Source organism: Populus alba, chromosome 1 (assembly GCF_005239225.2).
Source record: "Populus alba chromosome 1, ASM523922v2, whole genome shotgun sequence".
Taxonomy (NCBI): domain Eukaryota; kingdom Viridiplantae; phylum Streptophyta; class Magnoliopsida; order Malpighiales; family Salicaceae; genus Populus; species Populus alba.
The window spans coordinates 40,833,588-40,844,106 of record NC_133284.1 but is presented as its reverse complement, the minus strand read 5'-3'; the positions used below and the strand labels follow the sequence as shown (position 1 = coordinate 40,844,106).

Here is a 10,519-nt window from a genome sequence, read left to right as displayed (position 1 = left end):
TTATAATAGTTTATTATTAACTTTAATATTTTAAAATTTGAGGCAATGTCGCCAAGAGCTAAAGTCACAGCAACCACATGCGAATGATGTTGAAATTGAAAAATTTTGCAAAGAAAACTTTCAAAATTGGTTAAAAAATAATGTAAGTATTTTCATAAAATTAATTTATATTTTAGATCAATTAGTTACTTTTAAAAAATTATGAATCTTTTTTTAACAATATTTTTTATAGAGTTAATTATTATGCTAGGTGGAATACCAATCTAATGGAATTGAAAATCAACTCTTTGGACTTGCTATGGGCCCTTCAACTTCAGTGAAATGTTATAATGAGTATTATGTGAATAGTTTTAAATTTCATATTCAAAGATATGACCGATTTAAAAAGACGATGAATAGTGGAGTTTGTGTGAAAGGAAGTTGCTATGATTATAATGAACGTGATTATTATGAAATGCTTAAAGAAGTTGTTCAGCTAAAATATTTGGGAAGTAAGTGCGAGTTATTTATGTTTAAATGTAATTGGTATGATATAAAATGAGGAATCAGAGTGCATCGTTCAAATGGTTTGGTTGAAATCAAGCATCCATCTCAACTACATGGAAATGAAGATTTTGTATTAGTACAACAATGTCAACAAGTTTACTATACATATCCACCTAATAATAAATGCTTGGAATGCTGGACGATTATTAAGACAACTACTAGAAGTTGTTATAATATTGGCGTGGATGAATTTATTGAAGATGCCAACAATGTGAGATCATTTGACGTTGATTAATCAGATCGAATGGGATTTTTCAACCATATCGTGTCCTTTCCACTCGAACACTTGATGATCTAAATATACTTGTTGATCGAATGAGATTTTTCAACCATATCGTGTCCTTTCCACTCGAACACTTGATGATCTAAATATACTTGTTGAATCATCTTATTATGAAGAAATTAGTCAATATGAATTGCTTCAACTTGACGCAAATTAGGGAAAAGAAGATGAAAGGGTTGTAGAAGAAGAAAATGATGATGATGACATGATGATGATGAGTGATAATAATAATGAGTAGCTCGAGTTAATTATATTTTTTAGTACATGAATTATCTTTATTAAATGTGTGGATGATTTGATATTATTTCCTCATATTACTAAATAATGCTTATTAGATAAATAAACAGAACCTTTTACATGACAATATGACATGTTTTGTAGCCTTATGATGATATATAATGAACCAAATCATACTTATTTCTCTGAAGCTTTTCTGGATAAGTTTTGACAAGTTTAGGCTTTCAATGTCATTTTTGTGTTATTTGATTCAAGTGGGTGTTAGGGTACAAATGTGAAACTAGAAAAACTGAAGGATTTCCATTGACAGAGGTTGCAAGTTCTAGTCAAAGCCAATCCGGATTACATATATAATTTTCATTGGCCTTTGAGAGTTGAGACCATTCCTGATAAACTTGAAGCCCAGGTTCGTTCTTCTTCCATTTCTATTTTCTGTAGTACAAGGCATGGTTAATCTAAAAATTATTGAACTATGCTTGCTATTTATTTCAGAGTTCATATCTAAGCAGGATAGCAGCAAAGTTGAGGGAAATAAAGAAAAGTTATAACGCTACAATTTCAGATCCAGGTAGAGAGACATGATTGCCACACCACTAATTACTTCATGCTGTTTTTGTTTTTATGCTTAGCTTCTATCCATGCCTGCTTCTTCCATGATGTATATGTACATATATCAAGAACAGAACAAAGGAAACAATTTTGCCTTCCTTATTTGCTATAATTGTGGAGCTTGGCTGGTTTTTTGCTGGTGATAGACATAACAAAAGGATAGTTTATAGCAAAGCTATTGTGTGTTCATTTTCAAACATATTGAGCTTTCAAACTGATTTAATAAAAATTTGTATTCAAGAACAACATTTAGAATTACGTTTTTCTTATTCAACATTCAGATTAAGCCATAACCTAGCCTAATTTGGTGTTGTAACTTGGAAACAAAGAACCGAAATGGAACAGGACATGTACTCTTCTACCTCATGTTTTTAAAGCTATCTTTTATGTATTTTTTTTTGTGTCATCTTCTTCTCAAAGATGCCGGAATGTATTAGGGCGAAATACACATTATTTATGTCAAATAACTATCTCAACTTATAAGCTTAAGTTTTTAGGTGAGGTCCCAAGATATAATTTATATTATTCTCTAACACACCTCCTCAAGTGAAAGCCCTTTAAGCTTGAAACTTGTACATGCTCATTTTACCTTGTGCTTAATTTTTATCAAATAAATAGAGATCGTGATATTTGAACTCGTGACCATTTGGTCAGCAAGACTCTTATATAATTTTAAAGAACTAACTTAACCCATAAACTTAAACTTTTAAGTGAGGTCCAGGATATAATTTATATTATTTTTTAATAATTTAGTTGTCATGGTTACGTCTTTGAGTAGTGTAGTGATAGCTTGAATGAAGGCTTTTGTTTAGCCTTAGTTGTTCCTATCAAAACATGATGAAACCTTGGGAGGCAAAAATTGGAAGCAAAAATTGATGTGATTGCTATTCTTTTGAGGCAAACGGGTGTTTAACTTCCAGCCTTCCCCTTTAAAGACTGCAGATGTTCTGCTTCGGTCTAACAACCGAAACTCCAATATAGTTGTGGAATTAGGATAATTCTCTACTGTTTTTGGCCTTCGGAGTTGCAATTCTCATCTGTACCAAAGATTGATCTTGTGCTTCTGTGAATACTCTCAAAGTTGATGGTGGAAAAAGCAACAGGATGTGTTTTGGGTCACACACTTTCTCTAGCTGCGGAGACTTCCTCTGTTTTCACAGGCTTTGTTGTTGTAACTTCATAAGCATGTTCATCGTTGACTTTCATTTGTTTGCCATCCTTTTCAAAACGTATGATTTTGCCAGTTTGGAGTTGTGCCTTCGACCTCGAGGTCATCATTTGTCTAAGACAATTAGAGAGCTTGGTTGCTTTCAGTTGTGTACAGTCCATTTATCACTACTGTCAACAATGATACAACAGTCTAGTTGACTTGTTTCTCCATTCTCTTCTCTGTTCCCTTTCCATTGAGTTTTTATGCATTGTGTCTTTTTTCCGAGTATTTTTGGGAAGTTCTGACTTGCTAAAAGTGGTGGTAGTGGTTAAAGACACCATCTGTTTGGAGATTTATCTGCTATAAATCTGCGTTTATTCTCTGGATTGCTGGTGACTAGGTTTATTCTTGCTTCATAAATTATTGCATGATGAGCTCCTTTAGCAAATTGTATTCTGCCAAAGAGAAAATACAATAATTATTGTGGGATACCCTTGCATGAATATCAAACCTGTCAAAGCAATGAAGAAGAACTACTGGACCAATTACTGAATATATAGACCTGGGATGAATGAGCTTTTTCCATAATATTTATTATTGATGATAATTCATATATTTTTTCTGGTGTTTAGCATGTCTCGACGAGAATCCATATTAAATTCTAGGAGTGACAGATCCATTTCACCTAGATCATTTTAAACTCCATCCAGGCCTGATAACAAAGGATCCACGTTTCATCAACTTGTGTATCATAATTCAAAAGAAGTATTAAATACCTAACTTGGGTAGTACACATTCTCCTTAACATGATCATGGGAGGGTTGATGCATATCAATATTTTTAGGGCTTTCGATTCTAAGATTTGCTTCAAACTTAAAGAGGTTTCTCTCGAGATAACCCAATTGCTTATGGAAGATATAATTCATATAGGAGTTATAAGAGAGTTGATGGTGATGATGGTAATATTGATGATAATGTGAGTATTAGAGATAAACATGAGGGAGACGTAGTTGAAACTTTTAAAAAAATAACTTTATTAAGGTTATATTTTTAGGTATGAAAAAAATTAATTATTATTATTATATAATAATTGTTTAACAAAAGTTTGTTATTATATTTTTTCAGGTTCAATAACGCATCGTGTGAACATGCAATCAGAGATATTTTGAGGTTCAATTTTAAATGAGCAAGACACTCTTGAGAAAAAATAGATTTAATGTGTAGGGATGAACTCTTTAAAGAGTTTAAGGTATCAACCTTGTCATATTTTTTTTAATTTTAATCACTTTAATATAGTATTATGAAAATTCTCAAGTGAGGTATTCTTTTGTTTAATTGTTGTCTGTTGTTTAATTGCTTCATTTAAATTCATGATATTATATACCAAAAACTTATCTAACATGAATTTATTAAATGTAAGCCAAGTTTTGGAACTGACCATAATATTGGTGAATGCTTTCACAATATCTAGCATGAGAGTTTGTGGTTTGTTCATGAACCGCAGTTGGAGTTAATTAATTGAAAAATTGTGCCCAACAAATGGTAATGGGAGCAAGTGTACTAAGGAAGAGTGATGTTGCAGCATCTTAATTTTCTGCTTCAGATACAACTTGAACTCCAGCCCCTCCATTTCAAATTTGTCCTTCTAAAAACCCTCACTATAATAAATATAACACGACATTTTAATAAAATCAGCAGACTTCTTGGCATTCTTACCTCTGCAGGAGCACTGTAAGCCAAGTTTTGGAGCAGACCATAATATTTTAATTTTTTTAGTTATTACAATCATGGTGTCTCTTGTTTGGTACCAACACATAATCTTGCAAATTCTCAATAAGATAACACAATATGATTAATCATTTCCATTATCTGAAATGTTGTGCACTTTTTGTACTTGTTATATATTATTTGGTAGAAAAAAATATACATTTCCTGAGAAAAATAAATTGATTATTCGTAATATTTGAGAAGATAAGGTTAGGAGCTTTGAATCAACAATTGACACGGGCTCGAAAGAAAGCCATGTCAAATAAAAACACTACAAATGCTATAGATTGATGACATGATTAAAAGATTGATGTCTTATCACAAGTGCAAGAGTGTCAAAGTAATAAATAACCCAGCAAAACCGGGGTAAAACCACAAGGAGGTGAACTATATAAATTACAAATAATAAAATGATGTTGATGTTGAAGAGAACTTTGAGATGTGATAATGATGAAAAGATTAAACAATGATAAAACAATTGTCAAGGTTAGAGGATCTACTAATGGTATTTCAAATAAGTATAGTATAAACTCTTTTTTATTACTCAACTGGAAACTACACACAAAAAAGATTTCAATCGGATGATTTATCATTAATGACTCATTATAAAGTATTAACATAATTATATTAATTATATATCTTATTTAAGTAACACCAATACTTTTAAATATTCTCAGGTATTTATGATGCTAACTTATGTTAACAACAAATCAAGTTCCTCTCATAACAACGATGTTGGCCAAAGACTATGAAGGATCAAGCATTTATTGTACCAAGTGTTATACAACACAAATCTAAATTAATCATTTAACAAGCAAGATATTAAGAATTAGTAAGATAAAAAGATAAGACATGTTAATAACAAACTTTCTTGGATATAAACATTAAATTCCTTGTTAAGTTTATATTATACTTACTCTAACACCATTAGTAAAACATTTTCACCTCAATCTAATTAACTTAGCTAAACATAATAAAGAAGAAGAACATAAATAAACTAGATAAGAACATAGTTATGATGAAAAGCATAAAAAAGAGATTAATGAAAGCAAAACTTAAATATTATAAAAATACAAAAAAAGAATGCAAGAATATGATCTTGATTTGAAAATCAAGATGCCTAAATACATGGCAAATGCCTCCTTTTATAGGCTAAAATTAGAACTGTTGATTATATGACTAACTATATAGTTGGTGGCCAACCATTGATTTGATGGCTGGTTATTGACATTGTTGGATGGTTAAAACGTCATTACTAACATCAGAATTCGAGCACATAGTCTTCATGAAAGTTGTGGGCAATTGTCTCAGTATTTCAAAAAAAAAAAAAAAAAAAACCAGAGCTCATTTAGACTTCTAAAACTCGAGATACTCGAGATATAAGCTGAACACCGAATAGTGTTTGGACTGCAAGACAGATTTAGACGTCTTTTTTTTTTGCTAAAATTTGAGCTTAAAAACAAAAGATTTAAATCTTGGACTCTTACTAATAGTTTTAGGCCTATGTCTTAGCTTTCCATCAAGATAAACCAGACCTAAATCCAAAATCTACAACTTCAGTTATGATTCAATAACAGAATGATGTTCCGGTTTGAATTGAATCAGCATCTCTTCTCAAAGCTTAGTCCTCTATTTGTCTTCTCAAAGCTTAGTCCTCTATTTGTCTTCTCAATTTCAATAATTAAACTCATCAATCAATCCTTTGATTTATCTAATAGGCTTGCATTTAAAATGAACATTTACCTTAAATTAAAGGTATCTTATATTATCATACTTGTTATTATAAAGCATGCTTAAGTCAAGGAATTTAATGATACTTTAAGTGCAATATAATGATATAAAGCCTTAATGAGAATGTACTTTTAAGTACTAATCTATTGCCTTGATAAAGGTCTTGTTTGGATAAACAATGATGACTGAAATCAAATAATAAAAAATGTTTGGTTCACCCTTAAATTTCAAAGGAGGTCGGAATCTGTAAGGAAAAATTAGTTAACCAAAACAAATGGCAAAAATAAGCACTCATTCTAGATGGAACAATGTCATTTGCATTTTTTTTTTTTTTGCTTAAGATAATGAATTAAAATTTTTATATTTATCTTTTATAATATTTATTAATCTTGAAAGCAAGAGCATGTTGGTGGAAAAGAACCTCTATGGGATAATGTCTTTTCAACTCTGCATAAAAATACTAAGCAGTCTGGCATCTTCGTAGACAACAAGTCTAAAAAAATAGTTGTATGTATTTTAATTAATTTATTTATATAACTTAAATATTATTTAACATTCAAATGAATTTATTATTGCATGTATTTTATTTGTAGGAAAAGTATTTTATTTATAGGAAAATTATAAGAAGGAGATGATTTCAAAGTATAAAACTAATTGGGAAAATCATCCTTCATTGGATAAAAGAGCTTGGTGTGTGGTTTCAGGAGGAGTTACAAAGAGTAGGATATATTGTGCACTTTGTATGCCAAAATCTATAGTTAATACAAGTTTTTAAACACATTCCTACTTGGGGGTGTCATCATATCCTAGTTCATCTTATCGGACATTGTAAAAAGAGAAGATAAAGAAAAAAAGATGATTTTATTTTTCAAATGAAACGACAGATGAATTCCATGAAAGAATATCTTATGAACAATCTTAAGAATCATGATGGGACATCAAATATTGGTCAAGGTATGCCAACACCTATGACCCTATCAATGTTGCCACATATGGCTTCCTAGATAATGACACCTATGGGTCCCACTTCTCCACCAATTTATCGACTAACACCTCGACCACCATATCCTGATTCATCTTACGTTGATCCATGGTATCATGGTTTGTCTTCATAACAAGCATCATAATTGTATCTTTTATTGTATTTTGACTTGTTTGTATTAATATAAGTTTAACTAAATCTTTTAATTATATTATGAATTTTATTTTTATTCCATTTATTATTGGTGATAAAGTAATTTTAAATATTAATTTATGTTGTTTATATATAAATCTACAACTTTCAAAATATCCATAAATAATTAGTTAAAAAATTAAAAGTCATTTGGATAAAAAATATATATAAATTAATTTAATATAAATCATATAATCTGCAACAGATTTTCCATTGCAGATTATAAATAATTCATCAATCAACAACGAAAAATCTATTGTTAATTCTCAAAACCAGCAACAGATTGTTATATATATATTAGCAACGAAAATCCATTGTTAATATATACATCGGTTATTTGTTGTTGATTTGTAAGCGTCAGATTATTCATCGGTGATTGGAAGCGATGGAATTTCCGCAAATTTGTTGCTGATTACAAATCTGCATTCAATGTTGCTGATTTTAGCAATGGATTTTAGTTTTATTTGCAATCGATTAGTTAGTTGTTAATTCCTACATTTTTACAACTTGCAGAGAAGTAAAGACTTTGCTGGAAAAAAAAACAAAAAACTCGTGATTTGCCAGGGAATACGCAGACATTAAACCAAGCAAAAATGATACCTACAACCACCGAAGGGTGAGTTTCCAGTAAAGATCATTCACGGCATTCATGGCGAAAGGTGAAATTCCAGTGAGCTAACTCTTAGTATTCATTTTTTTTTTTCACCTATGTTTCTCTTCGATAGAATGGAATTAAAAGTTTAAAAAAGCCAGATCTTCACGGTGCAGAAACACATTTTCTTCTGGATTAAACATTGAACTCTCATGTTTTTAGCAAGCTTAGAACCTATAATTCCTCTGCTCTGTTTGCAGATCATGAAGATGCAAGTTTGGAGATAGTTTTTTTTTTTTTTTTTTTTTTTTAAAAAGGCGAAAAACAACTAACTATATGCATGCATCCTAACTTGCAAGAATTTATAAAAGCAGAATGAAAATGCAGAGAAGACCAGTTTTTAGCCGCTGACAGGATTGCATGTTTGTAGTAGACTTCATGTTAAGCAATGCACACTTCAAAAATGTCCAAATTATTTTTTATGAGTTCAAGGTCACCAAAGGTGATGTGACATCAGTAAGAAAGGCAAAGCATGAGACTAGCATAATGGGCCAAATTATTTGCTATGAATGCAAGAAACCCAGGCGTGTCAAAAGACATTCTCCATTGCTTACATTACATTATTAATATCAATGATCGTGTAACTTCATATCGACATGCCATAGGAAGCCTGGAGATGTAAACATGCATTTGATTTCAAAGCTTACAGTAAAAGGCTAGGAAGTCAATGACAGAATTAAACCGACGATACAATTTGTCCATGAATATCCTGATGGAAAAATTTTGTCGGGATATACTAACGACATTACAAATGATATAACAGTAAAATTTAAAAAGATAAATCATACAATAACATAATATTTATACCGAAAGAATTGTTGATGGAGTAACCATCGGAATAATTTAATTTATGACCTAGTGCTCTACCTTCCTCTCCCCCTCCCACATTTCTACTTCTTACTTGTAAAAGTTTTATCTGCAATAAAACATCCACCTTTACCATCCTTAATCTCAACACAACTTAATTTCTCTCAACTTTTTGAGCCATAGCAATACTCAATTTGTCAACATCCGTGTTTTGATTCAAATTTTATTGAGAATTGTGCACCTTAAAGGCATGTTTGGGAACGCGGTTGAAACCGCGTTCCCTCAAAATTTAATTTTTTTTTTTCAGTAAATTTTTTTTTTTAATGTTTTCACAACAGTTTAATGTGCTGATCTCAAAATTGTTATGGTTTTATTATTTGTATATGTTATGGTTTGTTTTAGATTTTGTAAAATTATATTTGTTTATAAATCGTTGAAACTTATGTCGAATTACCGACTTAAGTGTTTTGTGATGAAATAAATAATAACTTATTTAATGGGTTTCATTTTATATTTTATCAATTTTATTGTCGAGTTGTAATTTCTGGTAAATGTGTATAAATTTGTATTTATATAGATAATTGATAATGAATTAAAAAAAATATTAATGTATATTAAATAAGTTTGAGCAAAACCAATATATTTTAAATTTAGTTAGTAACATAGTTAATAATAAATGTTGTTATCATTAATTTATATAGATTTGATTGAAGCAATGAATTACGGAAGTATTGAGATTTATTTTAAGAATTGTGGAGGATAAATAATTATAATAGGATTTAAAATTTTATTAATTCAGATAACGAAATAACATGGGCTGAAAACTAGATGAGTGCTGGGTTTTTAAAGCTGGCGACTGTTACACTATGGCTTTGATTCGTGGGAAAGAACCAAGGCATGAAAACAGGATTCGATGCTTCAAGGTTGTATCCTGCGCGCATGAAAGAGAGCACATACCACGTGATGTTACCTCGGGAGAGAGTCGATTATGGACGGAAATTGGGGCCAAAGTTCGCTGGGTGGTCAGCTATTCCCAGCGTGTTTTCAGCCAACTGAGTTTAGAGCAAAACGGAGTCGTCTTGTCTCTTAAGCGTAGTCTTGTTCTTCCTCCTTTTACTAAAACACACGCGGTTTCATTTAATGTGAAAGAACATTATTTTTTTGCTTTTGGGGCGTTTGTCACATGGAAAATCACTTTTCACATTTTTTTTATATTTCTTTTTCATTAAAAAAAAGTTAGTTAATAAAAATAATTTTTTAAAAAGTTGTTAAAAATTTAAAAATATCATGTTATTTATTGATTATATCAAATTTGATCCTTAAAACTTTTGATTGCTATATATATTTTGTTTTGTATTTTTTTTTAATTTCATCCCTTAGAATTTAATTTTTATATTAACTTTAGTCCTTATTTTTATAATTATTATTTTTTTTCCTTATCATTTTTTAATTAAATTTTTTTTATTTATCAAATTTAATTCTCATTCTTTTAATTGTTACTTATTTTATTTGAAATTATTTATGAAATGGTTATTATTATTATTTTAATTTCTTCATCTTTCA

General features: G+C 30.1%; 1 long non-coding RNA gene across 1 annotated transcript; it reads left to right on the top strand.

Annotated features, from left to right (window-relative positions):
• Positions 1 to 1,246: 1,246 nt before the first annotated feature.
• LOC118056797 (uncharacterized) lies at positions 1,247 to 4,196 on the top strand. The gene is made up of 3 exons (XR_004688851.2): positions 1,247 to 1,472; positions 1,559 to 1,634; positions 3,951 to 4,196. It is a non-coding gene; the product is annotated as an uncharacterized lncRNA (long non-coding RNA).
• The last annotated feature ends 6,323 nt before the right edge of the window (positions 4,197 to 10,519 follow it).